We start from the raw sequence: 19795 nt of genomic DNA, 5'->3' as shown, positions 1-19795 counted from the left end.
ATTTCTGCATTCCTCTAGCAGATGTTTATTTCTATACCAATTTACTAAAATGCTGCTGTATTAAGTCATGTTATTGAGAATGTAACCTCTAACACTAACTATATCCCCAAATCTCAGTACAACTAATGTTTTCTTAAACTTGTCTCATTTAAGCTATTGTTTAAAAGTAGCACTCTAATTACCAAACCAAATTACGCAATTAAAAATACACTGAATTATATTAAAGGCATGCAGCTCTTGATTCTAGATACCAAGCAATATTTTAGCAAGGTACTTTAAAAAAATATTTGTAAATGTTGAGAGCTGTGTATATTTTTCGCTAAAGTTGTTATTTATGAAAAAAGGTAATGACAAAAATTGAAGGAGGAAAATGGCTGTTCCCTTTTCACCCCAAATTGTATAGCGATTTTATTTAATTATCATGAAAGTCATATATATATATATATATATACTCAGGTATTGATTGACAGCTTTGTGTGCTACATGGGGAATCCTAGAAATTAACAGAATCTAAAATCATAGAAGCTGTGTTTTGTCTTTCAGAACATAACCGCTAAGCTCAGATCAGCTTTGGCAAGAAAAAACTTGTATTATTCAGTACGTATTCAACATAGCCAGTTGCAGTCCAGATTTCAGTGAAACCACCAAAAGCCTTTCTACTATCACAGATGGGAAAACTCAGTGATATGGAATTTATCTGGCACTGAAGCCAGAATTAGATTGTGATAAGATATGATTGGGAAATCTGCCTGATGTAGCAGACATGTAAATAAATGATTTCAATAGAAGTAACATAATTAACACAAAGAGAAGAACGAGAATGTTTAAACAATATATCTAGCTAAAGTGGTGGACTACTATAAGCTTCTATAAGTGAAATGCAGTGAATTATTATTTAGGCACTCTTCTTTATGCAATTCAAGGATATTATAAATTGAAACCAAGACACTGGTTAGAAAGCATTTTTTTTTAAAGATAATATTTAGAGACAAAAAAAAAATATTTGCATCTTGTCAATTTTGAACGGTTAAAAGCTCTTTCCTTTTCCAGAAGTTTGAAAGCTTTGAAAATACAGCTGACACTGTCTTTGAGTAAAGGCAATTCTTCCCAACCTTATATTGAACTACCAATATTATACTATCACACAGTTAACTGAGTTTAGCTATCTGACAACATCAAGTACACAATGCAGACTGAAGGCAAGAGGCATTGTTCTTACTGTAGTGATAAGATGATCTGTCATAGGCTTGATTAAGTCATATGTGATACTACCATATTAATGGCATGTTGTCTGGTTAACTAATATCATATTGCCAAGTAAACAACAACAATAAAATCACAAGAAACATCCATGCAGTAGCAAAGTAGAATTAAGAAATATGATACACCCCTTCCATTCCCACCCCTATAAGTAAGCAAAGAAAGAATTCAAGGAATCTTTCGAAAACCTCAACAACATTTTAAAATGTAACATCACTAATTGTAATTGCATCAAGCTATTTTAAGTTTTAGCCTTTCTATTCATTTCAGAATAGGTTTTGGTTTCTAGTATTATTTCCCATATTTTGATTGTGGAACTTCTACAAAAAAATTGTTGCACTCCATATCTAAATAATCTAGCAGAATTGGTGGCACCTTCTGTTGAATATATGCCTTTGCCTATAGTTTTATTACTTTACATCATCTTGAGATGTACTATTCCCGTAGAGCCCAAAGTGCAGGGTTAAAAAAAAATCCCCACTAGTACCTGCCCCCAGGCAGATTGGGTAAATTTCAGGGACTTCTTGGCCATGTATACCTGTGGGAATCCCCAGCATTATGCGGTAATCCCCGAGGATGGTATCTCTTTGGCCATACCAAGAAACCTAGTGGAAATCCCCAATGACTCAGGAGCCTCAACCTGGGGGCATGATTACAAAACCAAAGGGATTTCCCCAGAGCAAAGGTATACCTTGAGCTGTCCTAATTTTCCATTTGAAATCTTTTATGTTCGCTAAAGGTCTATTTACATCATACGTTATGGAGAAGTTAAGAATTGCACATGACTGCCTTGTTTGATCCACTCTAAATATTATAATAAGAAAATCAACAAAAAATGAAATCAGTGTCACATAAAAATGCAACTCTTGTTTCTTCTGTCCTGTTTAATAGTGAATTCAAATTATACATCCTAATGTTAATCAAGAGTACATCCTATGGCAAAGAGGAGAGGGTCGTATTTTGGATACATAAAAGAAAGATCCAAATTCCTCATGCAGCCACCTAGAAGGAACCCTCAGATATTTGGGCAGAATTGCTCTCTTGTACTTGTGGCTTTGTTGATTCATTCTAGGATGGGGACAAGTAGGGATACCTGAAGACCTTTTGATGATTAAAAGTGGAATGAAAGATTATCTCTGAGAAATAATTCTATTTTCAAGTGTCTTGACTCATTAAATAACATCTATGATTTTGAAACATCTCTATAAATTTTAGGCAGAAAAAAGACATGATAGTTATTTTTTTTTTTATTTATTATTTCAGTCTATATGGCTTTCTATATTCATTGTACTGGGTAGACTTGATTACTTGTGTGGGACCAGTTTGTTTTTAATGCAAGTTCTTTATATTACGCTACTAAAATTAAATATATTGATGACTTGAATAGTAATATTCACCTTTTATCGTCTACCACATCATATCAATCTATTTATCGATCATCTGTTATTATACTGAAATACTGTATGTTGGAATTACCTTGATGGACAAGGAGAAAGATTCTGCCTAGAGAACAATCAGATAAAAGGGGAACAAAAAGAATTCAGAAGAATCTGCTCTAGCACATCAGACTGTTAAAAATGACAGTATGAGACTTGTATTATAGTAAGATTTTATTAACATAACAGTAAAGCAGAATTAGCTCACTTGGTTGAGTTTTCCTTCTGATTTAGCTAGGTTTGCTGACACATTTCGATTTAAGAATCTATAAAATATATTATAATCAGGACACCTTTTTCCCAATTTCTACAGATAAAATTAAAATTAGATTGGGATTGATCATGTCTGTATAGACATAATACTATTTTCTATTTATGTCACAAGAAAGGATTACCTCTCAGAAATCTCCACTACAGAACCTGGATCTGTTCCACAATAGTTGCATTTCCTTTAAAGCTTGCATGTATATTGTTGTTCTTTATTGCCATGTGAAAAAAAAAACATGATTCTGCATAATATTTCTAAATTTTAATACATTTTGCCAACTGAATTTTCTTTTAAATTGTTGCTATTTTTACATGTTTTATTATTCAAAAACCAAATATAGAAAAAAGGGGAAAACGTACTGATGAACAAGCAAAAAAGAAATAAAATAAAAATAAATAAAAATCTTTACCAAGAAACTACAGTACTTTGTTACAAATTATATACTCTTCCCATTTATTATGTCCTAACTGATTGTTGTAGTTAATACATTTATAAGCTTTAGGAATAGTTTCTGATTTCTATTTAAGATATTTTATGAATGTTTTCCTTTAGAAACTGTAGTCTGGGTATTGAAGCTTTCTTTTTGTGTGTGATATTAGAGATCCATTCTTGCTTAAATTTAAATTTTGTGGTATTTTAAGACCATTGTTATTTAAAAAATGAAAGTAATGATACTATGCATTTTAAACCAATTTTTTTTCTATATGATATCCTCCCGATGTGACGGAACATCAACTTCAAATTCTTCATTTCCAGTCAGACCCTATGTTGACTGACCACATGGACTTTTTACGTGGTAAGAAGGGACAAATAACTATGGATACTGCAAGTAACTGTACTAACTTAATTATTTTTATCTGGCTAATTAATTTTCTTGTAGGTGATATGAATTTCTTTCGGTTTCACAATATGTTCTAGCAACTGTGTATGCTCTAAAAACAAGAAAAGTAGCCTTAAACAGGAAGCAAGTAATATGGTGAAAATCAGGAAAGATACAACTAGATATCATCAATATAACACAATAACTTTCAGTGACTTAATTTGAAAAAGGGATGTTTTTCTCCAACCAGTATCTGCCAGGCACTCAACAGATCTGAGGCACCTTGTGGAGAAAGAGTACTAGAAGTCTGAAGGTATCAAAATAAAGCCCTTCCTGATAGTTATCAGATACAGACCAGCAGGCCGAAATTACAAAACTATTTTCCCAGTCGTCTTTAATTGTATTTCAATTTAATGTTGTTTTGATTTTAAGTTACCGCATTGCTGAATTTTCATACATACTTGTAGACAAACAGGCTTTATTATAAGAACAAGGATTCAATACTTTCCATGAGGAAAACTTAACTAGTAAGGCTGCTGGAAACCTTAATCTAACTTGGACATCTTTCCCAATATCACCAAATATGAATGTGGACTAGGAATACCCAATTACAGGACAATCCTCAATACATGCTCAGATGCACTTTAATTATAACGTTCCTTCTTCTAGAGTTGAATTATGAAACGATGAAAAACATATTATGCTGGCTTTGTTGAAGGCTGTATTAGTACAGATGTTATATCTACACAGCCTAATAAATAGAGTATTATGTTATTGTTCTCATGATATTTTCCTAATGTCTCAGATATTTACAGCAACAGAAAGGGTTTTAGGGTATGAAGGAGAAAAGAGAATAACCTTTAAAAAATGACATTCAAGAAAACTTGTCACTGTTTTTTTTAAGCAAATATAAGTTCACTCTTTCCTCAGAAGTTGCATATTCTGCTAGAAATAAATTAAAAAGAAAGAAAGAACTAACAGTTTTCTGAAAATACTAGCTCTCATTAAAGAGGTAGCATAATTAATACATCACAACATGTTTCTACCTTTTCATATGAAATTTCATATAAAATAAACTGAAAATGAAAGTGCTTGTAACAGGCTCACTGAATCTTTCTTCTTCTATTAGCGTATCAGTCTGCCATCATATCTAGATGAATAGCAAAGATATCTGCTTAAAAGAACACCACGCTTTCTTTTGTCAGAAATTCATTACTTTTTATTAGGGTCATTGCTTGAAAACTTCAAAAACACCATATGGACCTAATTGTGGTTTATTTTGGCAAAAGGGAAGACACTGTAGAACAATTGAGGCATTACATTCTACAATTCCATTACTTTCATCCCTCTCCGTTTTATTACTGTGTCATTAAAGGCAACTTGAGTGAGCAAAGAATTATAGTGTCATGTGTACAGGCTAGTAGATTAATAACAAAACACACTCAAGTTTAAAGGTATCTAACAGCTGTTTTCATTATTTTGTGTAAATACGCTTGAAGCACAGTTATCTGATTAGTGGATGGAGTGCTCTTCTTTGTCACATGCCATGGGCACTGCTATGTGCAAGTAATCAAAGTGCTCGGAAAATGAGTTTACATTGTTCACTGCTGAAATACACAAATGTCAGAAAGTGACTGTGCATCAAAGCTTAGGCAAATCATCTGCTGCAAACAAACAGATTCAAATGCCCATTTCAGCTTTAAACATTCCACTGCAAGCACAATGACTGAACAGGACTTATTGCAAGCCAAAATGAAGTGATGTTTGAAGAATAATAAGTTGCTGGGGTAGGTAGGTATGGCTAGATGACTGTGTAGCTGGGCTACTTTCGGCAGGCAGAAGTAGTATTATTTTGAGCAGGTCCCACTGGGCACCTCCTGGGTGAGAAGTCAAGGAGGATGGAACCAATTTCTAACTCATAAACTTTGTTTTCTGGGTATTTTTTAATAAGGAGATAGCTGCCATTTCTTCTACATTCTCACCGAAGTAGCTGACAACCAGTAAGAGTATAGAGAACTGGTTTCCTAAAAGGAGAGGCAAATAACTTTCTTCTTGGGCTCAAAACACAGCCAAATAAATCAATAGGAATAATTTACATCCCATTAACTAATAGCATAAAAGACATCAGAGATAGAAGGCATCTGAGCAAGAGCAAGCTTTGATGAAAAGCTCCTTCAGTACAAGAGTTATTCAAGAGACGGAGGGTTTGTTCTATCAGGGCATGATTTATTTTCCACCATTGTCAACTGAAATAATTGGAATTATCCTCCATTTCATGTAACTGGGTGGGCCATGAGAACAATAAATATGGCCTGGATAAAATCACTCCTCAGCATCTTCCAAACAGAGCTGTATGTTCCTCATACACACTAGTTTTTTTTCACAGCAATGAAAAATAATCCTTAGAATAATCCTTAAAATAAACAATCCGGTTTTTTTTTTTTAGACTGTGGCTGAAAAATAAATATATTAATAACTTGTTGAAATTTAGCACAATTTTTAAAAAGTATGCAGAAGATATAAGCTGTAAAATGCAAACAAGAAAATATAATTAAAACATCAAGGAAGATGTTGTAGTATAAACCGAGGATCGTAACAATAAAAACCTAAAAACAGAGGGAAATAGTGCTTAGTTTACTTCAAACTATAATAGAACAACTAACAAATGCTTCTGAGTAACTAAATGGAAAAACAACATCTATAACATTCCCATCATCATTACAAATCTAGGAGTCTCACAGAGGCTTAGGGACTTGCCCTTTTCAGGCATATTATATACAGGTCTACAAAGATCACAATACACACACAAAAAAAGGAATGAAGAAGATAAATTTACAGAAAAACATCATCGTGCAACAAACATGAAAAAGGGGCCCACTGTTTTTTAAAGTAGTAAAGAACAAGGCTGGTTCAGGAACTTGAAAGGTGAGCAGTTTGCTGAAAATTAAAGAGGCAGTTAGGGCTCAGGTCTCAGAAAAAAGGCCAGAAAGTCTATGTAATGTGCTTTTGTCAACTAATATAAGACATGTCATGTCTGTTTAGTGTTCTCGGTAAAACTATAGCACAAAAGTCTGCACAGGGATTGTGGATCAGCAAGAAGCCTGCTGCTTAATCTGTACAACCCTCACAGTAAAGAAACAAAATTGTTAAAACGTTGAGAGCAAAGTTCTCTAGGTGATACCTTCCATCAGATATCTAGATGTCCATTCTGCTTAGAAAAAACATAGGGCATACTGACATCATCACCTAATATATTTGTGGGAAATGCTATTCTAGAACATTAGTATAAAGCTATTTCTACCTGAGTGAAAGAGGGACATTTATTGTTGGAGGGCATACTTTAGAAGGCCAAAGACATAAATTGCCTCTTAGGAGTTCCCAGAGGGTTAACAGTCAGTTTCTTCTGGTGATTAAGGCACCAGGCTAGAAAACAAAAAAAAAAGGGAGTTACAATAATTCTGCCTTAGATACGAAAGCCAGTTGAATGACTTTGGAGCAGAAACATTCTCTCTGCCCAACCCACATCACAAGGTTTTTTTGTGGAGAAAACAGGAGAAGGCATCGAGTTATTAATAAAAAATATAAAAGGGGAGAGTAAAGAATAAAATTTAAAAAAAAATTCAAGAACAGAATTTTATGGAACCATAAGAACTAAGAGCTGTCCCGTTACAAGTTTATCTGGATTAGAATTCATGACATTTCATGAAATGGACTCTTTCATAAAACTACCGAAAGTTCTGAAAGTATACACATTTATATAAATAATTGATGAGACCTACAGTCATTACAATCTTACTATATAAGTGTGTGTGTTGTGTGTACACACACCCTTCCTTCCTTCCTTCCTTCCTTCCTTCCTTCCTTCCTTCCTTCCTTCCTTCCTTCCTTCCTTCCTTCCTTCCTTCCCTCCTTGCCTTTCCAATATTAGCAATAGCAATAGCACTTAGACTTATATACCGGTTCACAGTCCTTTTACAGCCCTAAGTGGTTTACAGAGTCAGCCTCTTGCCCCCAACAATCTGGGTCCTCATTTTACCCACCTCAGAAGGATGGAAGGCTGAGAAAACCTTGAGTCTGGTGAGATTCGATATGCCAAATTGCAGTCAGCAGAAGTAGCCTGCAGTACTGCATTCTAACCACTGCACCACTGCGATTATTATTATTATTATTATTATTATTATTATTATTATTATTATTATTTGTTAATCATGAACTCATGTCCGACCCATCATGGCCCCAAGGACAACGTTCCTCCAGGCCTTCCTGTCCTCTACCATCTTATTATTTATTACTCTTATTACATTATTTCTAATCAGAATTCAACAATATTAGATTAACTGATTGGTAGGTTATGTTTAAGTCTATGTCAACACTTAGCATCTACATGGACAGATTTTCTCCATGGCAATATGGTATAACATGGTCTTTCAGGTTTTTTAACAGTATACTCATTGCCATTATAACTGATTCCGATACCATTTTTTTTGACTGAATCAGTATTTGATTGGATAACCATTATTCCTACAAAACTCAGTAGATATAGAGATTTATTTGCAAACGAATTGCAGTAGCACCATCCTACTTATAGTGGGCAGCTGCATCCAGAATTATAGAAATTGTCTGCCAATAAAAGTACAGATTTTGGTATCTGTTAACTTCTGCCCCCCAAAATACTGAGCACCAGGGAAGATGGGAAGTAACTTTTGTAAGTTGCCATTGGTTGAAGTAAAGCTTAACAGGTATAGTAGGTGTTTACAACAGCAGATAGCTTGCTCAACAGTCTTCCTGTTAAACTAACTTGTTATTTTGTTGCTGTATTTTCAATGTAAATATTCATTTTCATTGTTACTAATTGCAAAACTACAGTTTAGGGCAAAGGAAGAAAAACAGCTAATACACACTGCTTGTTTTCACCTCAAAAAGAGCAAGATTTCCCCACACACCAACATAACCCATACACCCACACACAAGAGTTTAATTTCCATCTGGGAACCAAAATAAGGTTAATATTTTCAAAAGCTCTCATTCTTATCACCTATGTCCACGTTTCAGAAAAGTACATTTCACAATGCTTACAGTAACTCAACTTTCTTTTGCAAAATTCAGTTGTCAGCAATGAGGAAAAAATGCCACCCACAGAGATTTTAAAGTTGAAATGGTTGCCAGATAACTATCCATGCTGATATCTCAGAAAGGGCAAAGCAAATGGTGAATTAGAGATAAGTAGTAATTAAGGTAGAAACAGTAAAGCAACAAAAAAAATATTTTTATCTATAACCATGATATGGATAGCAACCCTAACCCCAAAATACTGTTATTAATTATTATTTTTTTACAGAAGTTCAAAAATGACTTCTGAGATTGGACAAAAAAGCTCATGGTGGGTTACATTAAATATTAAAAGAGCAAACATGCACAAATCCTCAAACTGCAGCAGAATTAAATTAACATTCTGAACCATGTCCATCCGTCAATAGATCCAAAAGGAAAGCTTAAAGTTGAACACTAAAAGTGAAATGCACTGCACAGAACTATTATTAAATAAGAAAAAATATTCATTTCATTGCTCACTCAGTAACTAGAACTGTCCCTGAAGGTGTAAAGGTGTCAATTCCAGGAATTGTCAGCAACAGCCGGGCTGATTGGAAATTCTGCAAGTCAAAATGGAAACATCTGGATGGGGCCAGCTTGCTAGTAGGCCCAAGGCTACTAGTGATTGATGTACTACAAGTAGTTCTCAACTTACAACAGTTCATTTACTGACTGTCCAAAGTTATAACAACACTGAAAAAGGTGACATATGACAGTTTTTCATACTAATGTCCATTGCTGCATTCCCATGGTCACATGATCAAAATTCAGACGCTTGGCAACTGGTTCATATTTATGACAGCTGCATTGTCCTGGGTCATGTGATTACGCTTTGTGTCTTTCTGACGAGCAAAGTCAATGGAGAAGCCAGACCTCACTTAAGAACCGTGTTGTTAGTAACAACCATGTTATTAACTAATAAACTGCAGTGATTCACTTAACAACTGTCTCACTGAGGAACAGAAATGTTGGGCTCAATTGTGGGTAAAGAAAGAAAAGAAACAACTGCTATCACATTGGCTGATAGCCTACCTACTCAAACTGACTGTGGTGCCTCAGGGGAAGGGAAGGGAAGGGAAGGCAAAAAGGCAAACGGGAATTAAAAGGATAGTATCCCTAGTGAGAAAGGATATATGAGAAGCATCTACACATAAGGGTGGGTTCTACCAGTTCCCACCTATTCGCTAGAACCGGTTGTTAACATTCTAAGCAGTTCAGAGAACCAGTTGTTAGAATAAATTACTGGCCTAATCCTGTAAGGAAGGCAGGAAGGAAACATTCTGGTGTTGCTTACAGAAACTGCCTCTCCGTTAATCCTTATTACATTCTTGGCAGGACTAGACTTCCTGCCTCAGGAACTTCTCTGGAGTTTTTTTTCACTCCTTTGTTGGTACTTTGCTTGTGTGGAGTGACCATTCAAAGTTACAATGGCACTGAGAAAAGTGACTTATGACCATTTTTCACACTTACGACTGTTGCAGCATCCCCACAGTCATGAGAGGCCAGGCGAGGAGATGCGTGCCTCGATGTGAGTGATATTGATTTGGCCACGCCCAGCCAATAACATAACCACCAAGCCACACCCACCAACTAAGCCATGCCCACAGAGCTGGTTGTTAAAATATCTGAATCCCATCCCTGTCTACACAATATCTTGGGCGATTGAACCGTGACCTGGAGGGCTCTGTATGATTTTCTTGATGTACCTTACCTCTTATTCTAAAATCTAGTAGAAAGACCTTTGTCTCCCACCTATATAGGAATTTCAGTTTGACTTTGAGGAGGATACTGGAGAACCTTTAATGAGAGGAACAACCCATGAAAGAGAGACTTGTAGATGACATTAAACAGTCCAGAGATGGAAGGAAGTATGAAAAATAATAAATTCAAAACAACCCTGCCTAGATTGTGTTTAGTATAAGATGGGACAGAAAAACAGATTCTGTTAATATACCCTACAATAATGAAACAGAATTCCTGATATTTCTTGAGGTATCTGCTTCTTAACCTAGGCTCTCTTGAATGGGCTAACACCCTTTGCATGCCACCATTTTTAGATTCATCTGGCATGTACTGAAGGGATTCTTGCCAAGAAACAGATCCTCGGGCATCCAACATGAACCAATAACAAAGGGAACTTTTTAATATAGCATATAAATTCCATGTTGTTGAAGTAGTTATCAAACCATCAGGACTTTTCTTTTTGTTCCAAGCTGAGGGTAATGTGAAAATCAAGAATTAACCACTTTAAAGTAAGGTAACAGTGGTTGTGGGCTTTTTGCCATAAGTTTCACCCTTGGTGGCATCTCACATCTGAGACTTGGAAAATATGGGCTCTAATACCGAGAAAGGTAAAAAGTTAGTACAGCCCGTAGTGAAAAATAAGTTTGCATCATCTGTCATTGCAGCTTCCTGCCAACAGGGTCATTCCCCATTACATTACCACTTGTCAATGTTTAAAATACTGATTGATAAATGACCGTGCCAAAACTGATATCACAACAGCTTTTCTTTTCAAATATTCTTGGTTACCACATTCTGCTACTTCAAGAAGCAGACAGAGGAAGGATGATGTAGTCTTCCACCCCCTCAACGATTTCACTGAACCTCAATTTAAATCAGATACATAAGTAACAGGTACTGCATAATGATTGGTCCTGGTATATATTATATTCTAGTCCTCCTGCCAAAATAAGCCTACTGGCAAATTAGCAATAAGGGCAGATCCAAGTTTCCCATTTCACCAAATGCTAGTAATCTGTTTTATCAATATAAACTGCATTTTAATGGAAAAAAAAATATTTTCTTCAGTACACTTAACTTTTTAATGCCTCAGAGGACAATAATTTGTTCGTGCTATAGAACAAGAATGTTTTACAAGACCTTAACTCTCAAGAGAATTTTTTCTGTAAATACAAAATGTAACTTTTATGGGAATTCACTGTATGCAACATGACAAGAACACAACTAATAAAATTAAATAGGCTGCATGCAGAATCCAACTGCGCTATATAGTACAGAACTAGAGAATGGCTCGACTTAGACCTCATCGGAATGAACTAAAGTTGGTTAAAGAAAAGAGATCAAAGCTATTATTTTAGCCGAACTGGTAAAAAAGAAAAAAGGCTTCTTTCTCTAAGATCTTTTAGTCTCAGTAGGTGGCAACAACTGGCTGACCTTCTTTTGGGCTAAGCAGCCTGATAAGTTCGTAGATGGGAAACTTAGAGGGCTTATCTATAGGGACATTTACAACAAGCCAAATTTTGTCAAAGCAGCAGAACTTGTGTTGAAAGCTCTGTCTCTTACATACTTGTGTACAGTGTCACAAGACACTTGCAAAAGAACCTAAGTTTGTGAGGTACACACATTTTGACTGCATCCCAGAAACAGACAATGACAATCCTGTACTGTACTGCAAAGAAAGTATATGAGCAGGGACATCTCCAAGAATGTGCAGTCCTAGATGATACGAAGGAGACTGGACTTCTTTTAAAGGAACAACTATGAATCAGGGTACTACAGGTAGTCCTTATTTTTGCGACCACCACTGAAACTGGCAATTTGGACCATTAAGTGAAGCGGCTGCTGAATGAATCCATGACTGTGTTCGTAATCTTTGCTTTGCTTTACAGACCTGCAATGGTCCTAAATGTGAGGATTGGTTGTAAAGTTACTTTTCATCATGATTGTAACTGCAAATGATTGCTAAACAAGGCAGCTGCTAAACAAGGATCACCTATATAAACAGTTGAGAAGAGTGTGAACTTGCAAATTTTGCTGCCTCAGTGTCTGCTTCAGAAAGCAGTGTGAGATATGTGGAAGACATAACACAGGAAACAGGAGCTGGCATGGTTTTCAGAACTGTACTATGAGGCAAATTCATTTTATGATTTTCATAATAGAGGGTGCCCTTATTTTCATGACCTCGTGAATCTCTCTCCATTTTCTCTTGTATAAAGATGTTCAGTTTGTCAACGGCATTATACGTCAACACGGTATCTCTGCACCTGGATTTTCCCACTTATGCTACATCATGTGCTCAGCTTTTAACTCACAGGTTGTTCTGCTGCTTCAATTAAGACAGTTGCTCTCCAAGCATTTTTCACTACTCAGAAATATAATTTTCTTACATCAAATTCATATAAAACTGAAGTTTACTTTCTCAGTTATCTGTTTTATTATCACTTCAGGAGAGAGAGAGAGAGAAATATTTGTAGCATTTTGCAATATCAGAAAGAAGCACATTTGAAGATTTTTTTTTTGTCCTTTCAGTATTTCAGAATCTAAAGCACACATTACATACAAAACTAACAAGTTATACAGATGAAAGGAGTTTTCATTATCTTTACCTCTAGTCCTCCCATCTGTTCCTTTTTATCTGTTATTTGTGCTGTCATGGTTTTAAATGATCTCAGACATAAGATTTAACTGTTAAGGAACTGATAGGAGAAGGAAGGCTGTTTTTTCCTCTTTTGACAAATGTCCATGTAAAACAGAGCTACTTTCTCTAAGGCAGGGCTGTCAAACTTGCGGCCCACAGGCCAGAAGCATCGCACGCTGGCCACAGCCATGCCCGGTTTAGCAAAGGGGGAAAAAGTTGAGATACATCATGTGATGATGCCATGATGACGCGAGCTTGACACCCCTGCTCTAAGGGGATGGCACGGCAATAGCTGAGGAGCCAAATTGCCACAGATGTCAGCTAACCACTGGATAAACTCTTGAGCACGCCCTGGGTTCTAAATCATGAAAAGTGCTGATGAAAAACATTGTCTCAATGTGGTGATTCGACTGGGATATAACAATTTGCGCAACTGGTTTATAAGACCATCCATTGAACAACTTCAATCTCCCTAAAACCCAGCAAAAGGCCACAGACACAGAGCTGACAATTTATAGGAACGATGGATAAAGATATGCTTCGCATACTAAAATCCCTCTACATGTGAGTCACTGGCATTGCAAGGTTAGAACATGAGACTGAATAATGTTATGGGTATCTAGAAGTGACAACAATAAGCCACTTGGAGATACTTTCAATATAAATGTCCAAGCTGATATCAGCTTTGAACCTACCCCAGTCAATATAGGGTAATCAGTGATGGCAAACCTTTTGGGCTTGGCATAGCAAAAATTCAGAAAATGTCTAACTTGACAATTCTGACATGTCCCACTCTCCCCAAACAAAAGAGAAACAATTCTCTATCTCCCCACATATATCTAGGCCACTTTGACCAGCAGCACTGGCAGAAGCACTGAGGCTGAGCCCCAGAGGCCTGGCTCTCAGCTTCAGTCTAGCACTACCACTGGGACTCAAAAATGGCATTTTGAGTAGTTCCCAAAGAGGTACAATCTTTAGGGAACAGTGTGATTATCACTATGGCCCAGCACTCTCCAGGATCTTACTTTCATGTGGGGTTCCCTTCAGCAGCATTTGAAAATCACGTGAGACTGGAGTATGCTTAGATGTTGATTGTGCCATCTAAAATTTTGAACCCTTGATAAGGGTTGTCAAACTTGCACCCCGTGGCTTGGATACGTCATGCACTGGCCACACCCACCCCTGGTTTCACAAAGGGGGAAAAAGTTGTGATATGTCACGTGATGACAATATGATGTTGTGAGTTTGACACCCATGCCCTTGTCATCCTTGGGATAAATGAAACAAAAGTTCAAGATTGTCTAGAGTAGCTTGTTAAAACTACCAAACTAAATGGCAAATCAAGATTTATTTTCACAATGGGAAACTCTAGCCTTAATCTAATGAAATGCCAACGTGACAGCTGAACTGTGAGGCTGAAATGTGGGTGGAAAAAACTCCAGAGTCCTACAGTATGAAGTCTGCTAATATGACAATATATTTTTCCACTGCCAATTTAAAGTGTTACCCACTTTAACGGGTGGGATTCAAAAATTTTAACAGGTTCTATGGGCATGGCTTAAGTGGTGGACATGGCTTGGTGGTCATGTGACTGGGTGGACGTGGCTTGGTGGTCATGCTATTGGCTGGGCGTGGCCAACTCAATATCACGTCGAGGCATGAATCTCTTCGCCTGGCCTCTCATGACTGTGGGGATGCTGCAACAGTCGTAAGTGTGAAAAATGGTCATAAGTCACTTTGTTCAGTGCCACTGTAACTTTGAATGATCACTCCACACAAGCAAAGTACCAGCAAAGAAGGGGAAAAAAAACTCCAGAGAAGTTCCTGAGTCTAGTCCTGCCAAAAATATAATAAGGGTTAATGGAGAGGCAGTTTCTATAAGCAACACCAGAATGTTTCCTTCCTGCCTTCCTTACAGGATTAGGCCAGTAATTTATTCTAACAACCGGTTCTCCTAACTGCTTAGAATGTTAACAACCGGTTCTAGCGAATAGGTGCAAACTGGTAGAATCCCACCCCTGGTATTACCCACCTGTCCTTGACTCTATAGAAAATGGAATCAGCAAAAACATACTGATAATCCATATTTTCCATTTACTACTACAGGTAAAATGACTCCAATGGAGACTAGAATTTCCCTCCCGAAGCAAAGCAGTCATTAGAGAAAACATCATGTGACTGTACTGATTAGCAATGGCGGTTCTGTAGTTCTGCTTATGGTCATTAGGTAAAAACCATGCCATCGTTAGATGGGGAACTCACACTTCTTTTGCTGGCTCCATCTCACTGCCCCTTCCTGGTGGGGGGCCAGCATGCTCCCTTTGACAGATGGGGCTCCACTGCCCTGCTACACTCACCTCCAGCTCTTCTACCCAAATATCTGCCCCCTATTGTTGCCCCTTTGGTACCCTGTTCTCCACCCCTCTGCCACCTCTAGCTGCCCCTTTGCAGTCTTCTTCCTTCTACTGCTGAGAAGTACACATCCCCAGCAACTACTGACAAACTCATCACAAAGGCCTCATGAAGCATTATGGAGGCCTTGCAGAGGCCTCACAAGTCATTATGGTCATCAGGTGTTGCAAAGGGCCAGCAGCTACCTTGGCTGGGTGTACGTCAGCAGCAGCAGAAGGTAGAAGACAGTGATGGTCAGGTGGGGATGGCAGGGTGGGTGGCAGTAGAGTGCACAGTGGCCAAAAATGTGGGCGGGGGGGGAGGGAGAAGAAAGGTAGATGGACAGAGCTCAAGTACACATTGCGATTGTAAATGTGGGTTGCCAGATTGTTTTTTTTCCCCAAGTGTGATCCTCACAGATTTCTCTTTAGCGAGATTGATTAAGATAACAGGAATAGTGAGACAAAATGTATAACAAGTGAATTATTTCTCAACAATTTATATGCTGTCCCTTTGGGAAGCATATAAATTGCAGAAACAAAGCTTAGAGTCGCTATCTCTTAGGATATGATAGGGTGGAGATGTCTTGAGTCTTTTTCTCACAAGCTTATGATGCACCAGCAAGAAGACGGTATTCTGCACTGTTCTGATTATTTGTATTAGGACCTTTTAATGTTTTCATTATTTTTATTTTATCAGTTGATCAGAGAAGTAAAACTAACCAGCAACTGAACGGAACAATTATGTGAGGTTGTTGTTTACAAACACACGCCAAAAAACAAATATATACATGACACTATTTATTCTGAAAGAAGATAGTGTACACATTCACATTATAGCTAGAAATTGGAGTATATCTTCTCTAACTCTGTTACAATGAATCTAGTCATGTTTTCTTGTAAGTTGCATTTGTTATCTTTGGTTAAGAAACACTACAAATAAATTCATTTTCTTCTTTTTTTAACCTAAATTGCTACCTACTTCCTCTTGTGATATGTCCCTAGTTCTAGGTCAAATATCCTGCATTAATAACTCTTTATTTCATATCAGAATCACAACATTTAACTTAAAATGAAGCTTGCTTTTAAAAATCTTAGTTGCAAGCCTAAAAATAGTGCTTTCTTGTTTTCAATATAGAAATACAAATCATATTAAAGGAAGTAACAACAAGTAAAAAGGAGGTCAAAGTACAGAGAGAGGGAAAAAAATCACCTTAGTTATTTTGTTCTCCAGCCCGTCCTCGACATCGCTGCAAACTTATGCATTTTTAAAAGACTACAGGCATTCAAATGACTGTCACTCATGCAAATAATCACTTACTTACACTGTATGAGTTTGGTTTGGATAAAGCAAATTACCATTTGAAAATAACTTGAAAACACTCTGGGCAAAAAGCTTGCTTTATGAATCTAAGTTTGGCCCTGATATTTCTTAACCTTTTTCTCTCCATTTCCATTCAGCTTGCTTTTGCTAGAGTAACACAGACTAAATTAATAAACTGCATTCAATTGCCATAGGTGCATTCAACATTTATTTAATAGAAGATCTTATTAGAAAAAATAAATAGCGGCAACTGTAACTAAAAACTGAAACTAAAATGCATAACTTTATGCATGGATTGCTCTGTTAATGTTTATTACAAGCAGTAAATAGTTTGTTTTTTTTAAATATATATATTAACAATATATAAAATACAGAAGGTAAATCAGAAGGTATGCCATAATTAATTTTCAAATTTAATGAATGAAAGCTTATGTAAAATGTATGCTTAAAAGATTGAATTGGTTTTTTGAAACATAGTATTCAGAGTATTGTACAATGCCAATTTTTTTTTAAAAAAAACCACACTGGCATGTATTCAACCAGGCCAATCTCTATATATTTTCTTTTTATACATTCTATACATATAAATGTCAACAATTCTCTAGTGTAGCTGCTAAAACCCGTATCTTTTTGTATACTCTTCAAAATTATATAAGGAGAATATGTAGCAAATTAACTCACTGAATTTCCAACAGAGACATTCCCCAACTAGTAACTGGTATATTAAAAGATGACTAATACTAAATCAGATTATTGGGCCAACAAACCAAATATTTGTTTATGCATTCTTCCATTAAAATGGATGCCCTATTATTCAAATAAATTGTCTGGATAGTTTATTATAACAATAGAAAGCATACATAAAAGAAACAGCACATAAAAAGGTTTTAAAAATAACAAATATATAAAAGCAGTATGAAAACTATACACCATCCGGAATATTACAAATGACTAGTATTTTAAAGCCTATAAAAATAATAATAAAAGATTTCTGCAAGTATCAGAGAAGACGTTAAAGTAGTTGGCAGAGGAAGATGTTGGAATATTGATAAAAGATGGGTGTTTCCTTCTCCAGGGATCCCCTACTGTTTCACAGGATGGGGTGCATGGAAAAAAATGACCTCAAAATACAGATAGATGTGTGTGGGAGGCATGAAGTAATCCTTAGGGTTGTGCAGTTCTCCCTTCCACTAGCATTCCACAAAGGGACTGTTCAATGTCACTAGATAATGTATTAATTAAGTAATTTGACATTCCTAAGATTGTATATTGTATCTCTTAATTCTGGAAGGGTCTCTTCTCATCTCCTGTTGGATTTGTCAATCCCTTTTATACTTTGGATCTGAAAATTCTGTCTGCTAGGCCTCCCATTCTCACCTTGTCTTCTGCCAATCATACACAGAGAGGGAAAAGATTCACTGGAATACTGGTACTTTTTAACCATTTTCTAGCAGGACTACCAGATTCTGTAACAGCTTTGTTCCCTATGCCATCTGTCTGGTAAACTGGCAGGATTCGTTTTTCTCGCCACGTACATGTATCATCAGAGGTGGTATTCATCAGGTTCTGACCAGTTCTGGAGAACTGGTAGCAGAAATTTTGAGTAGTTCGGAGAACTACTACACCTTTTATATTCCACTTTCAGCTTCATATAACTAAGTAAACAAAAGCAGCTTTTATAAGCAACCAATTTTGCTTGTTTTGATATTCATTCTCACAATAGATCATCTAATACTCATTACTTTTCTACCAGCATTTGAACCTTTTACATTTTCTCCAACCATTTTTACATCTTTTGTAAATATATTTTCTACCAAGATAAACAAATCCATTTACGTACTCTATTTGTCCTTGATATATTATTTTAACCCATTCTCATTGCAAGATAGATAGATAGATAGATAGATAGATAGATAGATAGATAGATAGATAGATAGATATGGATCTTTGGTTGTTCGGGTTTTCTCCCGCGTAAGATTTGAAGTATCTAGGCAACGTTTCGATGAAGTCTCATTCATCATCTTCAGGCTTCTGTCTCCGGCTCTGTGCTTCTCAGAGTAAAGAAGCACAGAGAAGCTCTGAGAGAAGCACAGAGCCGGAGACAGAAGCCTGAAGATGATGAATGAGACTTCAACGAAATGTTGCCTAGATACTTCAAATCTTACGCGGGAGAAAACCCGAACAACCAAAGATCCACATACAAATACCCGCGAGAACCTCAGAAAACAAATATATATATATATATATAGTCTATTTAACATCCAATATTCAAATTCCCAGCTAACAACATGACATCATTTGTGCTCAAAAATACATATACATTCATGTATCTAATCAACATATCTCAATATTCACCATAAGCTTTCCTTAAACATTTGGCTATACCTACATTAAACAATGAAGGGTCGTTATATAACCTTCTTTTAGTCTCTCATCAATGTAAACATTCAGTAAGCATTCCATTTATATCCATGCATGCTTTACTTTTTCCATTTATCATTCATACAGTATTCAGCAAACAACATTCTTCACACAAACTTTCCATAAATTAAGCCTATTCATTTACCATATGCTTTCTCTAAACCAACAAATATATAAAAACATGTCTTTTGATTATTATTTTTCTTCACAGAGAACTTGTAATTTTTCTTTAGCAGTCTTTCTATTTTTGCTCTATTCCCCCCCTCACTCCATCTCTATCATTGCTCACTTACAAATTGTCCTGGCTTAATACTTATTATACTCTTAAGAGTTTCTTAGCTCTGTCTCAAAAAAAATATTTTGGCATGAAATATATTCCTTTGGTTACCATGATTATAATAGTG

The 19795-nt window shown here is 36.2% G+C and overlaps 1 protein-coding gene across 3 annotated transcripts in view; it reads right to left on the bottom strand.

Annotated features, from left to right (window-relative positions):
* Positions 1 to 19795, bottom strand: part of QTMAN (queuosine-tRNA mannosyltransferase) — a 249488-nt gene that overhangs the window by 101811 nt on the left and 127882 nt on the right. The window lies entirely within an intron of this gene.

The sequence above is a fragment of the Pseudonaja textilis genome, chromosome 1 (assembly GCF_049901715.1).
Source record: "Pseudonaja textilis isolate UNSWEBS1 chromosome 1, rPseTex1.2, whole genome shotgun sequence".
Classification (NCBI taxonomy): domain Eukaryota; kingdom Metazoa; phylum Chordata; class Lepidosauria; order Squamata; family Elapidae; genus Pseudonaja; species Pseudonaja textilis.
The sequence above is the reverse complement of the archived record's forward strand: the minus strand, read 5'-3'. Positions and strand labels throughout refer to the sequence as shown.